Here is a 3,563-nt window from a genome sequence, read left to right as displayed (position 1 = left end):
TGGGAGATCCAGGACCTGAGCCCCATTCCCTGAACATGACTATTCTTTACACTGAAGTGATGCAATTTTAATAGAAATTTGAGTCAGTTTTACTTCCAAATTTCTGTGGATTAAATGAAGAAGAAAAAGCAAGAAGAGGATATAAAATTGTTAGAACTGCAGCTGCTCTTATCTCCCTAGTTAATCCATCATTAATAGCATAGAAACTGACTTTTTAAAAATAAAAAGTATATCTCACAGGCTTTCAGAACTGCTCTGGAGCAGTAATTGCTGTGTACCTTCTATTCTCCCTGATTTGAATGAGAGTATTTATTGTGGTTATGCTTTCTCTGTGGAGGTAAGATTACTTGTATTTTTAGTTCAAAGATCTACGAATAAAGAAAATCTGCATTTTAAGAGGTTTTCCTCAGCCTGATATTACACCGGCATCCTGGACTTTGAGCATAAAGGCATCAATTCCTGAGCCTTTCAGGGTCCTCAGCGTGGCTGAGAGTATTTTGCAGGTGGAAGTAATATTAATTGTGGCAGACTGAGGACTACTGTAGATTGTTTGTGCAAATGACCACACTTTTCCTCTCTCCATATATATATATATATATTTCAACATGACTTTGTAGCTCCTTGCATCATCAAAAGATGATGATCTGGGTGGCCCTCTGATTCACTTTGATCAGTAGAATTATGTGGACTTGACCTTGAGCCAATTCCACACCAAAGCCTCAACAACCTTGACTTCTTCCACTGTGTCCTTTGGAAACCTGCCTAGATGACACTCATAAACGCTCAGGCTGACCTGGTAGACGAAATATACATAGCTCAGTAACTTTATCCCAGACATTAGCCAGGGTATCTGAAGAAGTAGAAAACTACTTTTTTGCTGCTGACTGTGGACTATGAGGGGGGGCATAGCTGAGAACAGAAGACCCTAGCTGGGCCTTGCCTGAATTTCAGACACACAGAAACATAGTGTAACAAAATGGGCATTTTATTTTTATTTATTTTTTATTTATTATTATTTTTTTAATGGGCATTTTAAGTCACTAAAGTTTGAGATGATTTTATTTGTGGCAATATTAACTTATGCTGACCATGACCAATGGACTGAAATAGCCCCAAATTGGGTGCGCTCTAAGGGAAGGACTCAGGGGTAAATGGGGAAACTCACCGTGAGAGTGAAGAATGATTTTGCTGGTTACTCAAGTATAATATCTGAGTCAATAAAATTATTTTAAGGAAAGTGAATGCATTCTCAAAATGTGACTGGGTTTGGCATGCCTTCACTTCTGGTTATCCTGGCATTGTTGAGCTACAGGAAATATGGATAAAGAGCTGAGTAAGGAAATATGGCATGACTTACAATATTACACAATGAAAATACAAGGCTTAAATGTTACTCTAAGGGAATGACCTCTTCTTTATCCCACTTACCCATGAAAAAGTATTCCAGCCCCGTTATCTTCATTTTCATCAGAGGGAATAATAATAGGGGTGGTTATTAGGCCCTCTGAGCATTTATTTTGTCTCCAAAGTATGGAACTTAGTAGGAAAAATAGGGACTTGTGTCCAGAGGAATAGAAAGACAACATTTCAAGTCTATAAATGGAAAAATAAAGCCATCTCCTTTTATTTGTTCATTGCTAGTCTCAGTTCCTTGAACAGACTCTGGCTATTAATGAGTTATAAAAATATTTGTTGAATGAATAAATAAATAAATAGTAAAATGTGATGTGAACTTTTTTGAATCCCACACTGGTGAAAGGAAAATTTTAGTTTTAGTAACAATATACAGTCATATAAGGTTATAAATATAATAATTAATCATTGTCTTTTTAAAGTACCAAAATATATATTTCTTTAAAAGTTATTAATGTAATGCAGTTATATTAAGGACAAGGTATCATTTCAAGAAAATTTAATATATTATTTTCTTCATTCTACAAATATCTGCACAGGTTTGAAGAGATTAGATATCAAGCATGTTCAAGGGTCCATAATTAGTTAATCATGGAGTGAAAACTCAGACTCCCTGTTCTTCTTATCACAGTAAACCATGAATGATGAGAGAAACTAGTTTCCTCAATAAAATATCAAGTTCTTACTTTTTAAAGTTAGTAAATGATAGAGCACGGCCTGGTTACTACATCATTTGAGAGAAGATAGTATTTTCGGTCTTGTGTTGGACAAGCATATCTGGGGAAACAAGGGACTTATATCTTGGACCCAGTGTTTGCAATATAGCTATGATGTAACTATAGGTAAATCATTTAAACTTTCGAGAGTACCTTTTCCGCATCTTTAAAATGAACAGAGTAAGATTTTCAGCTCTTATTTTCCATTTATATATCTTCCTGGATGAGACCTCTGTTAAGATCTTTGGCTCATTTTATAATTAGGTTGTTTGTTTTCACATTGTTCTTTATTTAAGAGTTCTTTGTATATTTTGGATAACAGTTTTTCGTTAGATTTTTTACCAATATTTTTCCGTCTGTGGCTTGTGTTCTCATTCTCTTGACATTGTATTTAATAGAACAGAGTTTTCATTTCAATGAAATACAACTTATCCATTATTTTTTTCTTGGATCATGTCTTTGGTGTTGTAACTAGAATATCATTGCTGTACCCAAGATCATCTTTGTTTTCTCTTATGTTGTGTTCTAGAAGTTCTATAGCTTATAGTTTTGCATTGTCTATGGTCCATTTTGAGTTAATTTTTGTGAAGTGTACTAGGTCTGTGTGCAATAGAAATTGGAACCAACGTAGGCCAGGCTTTCAACGCCAGTAGTCTGACTCCACAATGTATGCTCTTAAACACTATCCTATTGAATGTGATATTACAAAAAAAAAGTTTGCAAGGAAAAACCATGCATCTTAGAAGGCTATTCAATGTTTGAGTATCAGGTGTGTTGATGCCATCTGAAACAGGAGGGTGTTCATGTGCTCAGTTTCCTTGTACAGTTGCCTTTTATGTACAGTATCTAAGATCATATTCTAAGATGAAAGTAGATTTTAGGGGCAGAAATATCACTTGTGACTGAGGAGTTTTGCTGTGTGTTCACCAGTTCATTTTAGACAGCATTTCTGAAAATTGCACATACAAATCTGGTATGCGTCATAAACATTTGGACATAGCTACACTATATTTACTAATGGGTAAAGTCCAACAATCAGATAGCTTCACCCTTAGACAAAAAAACATATTCACAATCAAAAGGAATTTTATTTACTAGCCTATAATAGCCTATAATAAAGGGCATTTTAATAAATAGTCCTGTTGCTTCGGAAGATCTGTCTAACAGACTGTTTGATTATTCTATTTTTAGACTATCCCTTGAAATCAGGCAACACAATTTTTCCAAAATTTTTTTTTCAAAATTCTTTATTTTTGTTATTTTGCATTTACATAGAGATTTTTAAAAACAAACTGCCAATATCTACAAAAGACCTTTTCGGTATTTTGATTAGTACCATGTTGAATCTATAGATCAATCTGGGGAAAATTGACATGGTATTAATATGAGCATTTCAAATCACAAAATAGCATTGTAAGGATTTTAAATTACCCT

Source organism: Balaenoptera acutorostrata, chromosome 14 (genome assembly GCF_949987535.1).
Source record: "Balaenoptera acutorostrata chromosome 14, mBalAcu1.1, whole genome shotgun sequence".
In the NCBI taxonomy this organism is placed as follows: Eukaryota; Metazoa; Chordata; class Mammalia; order Artiodactyla; family Balaenopteridae; genus Balaenoptera; species Balaenoptera acutorostrata.
This window is presented reverse-complemented; position numbering follows the sequence as displayed.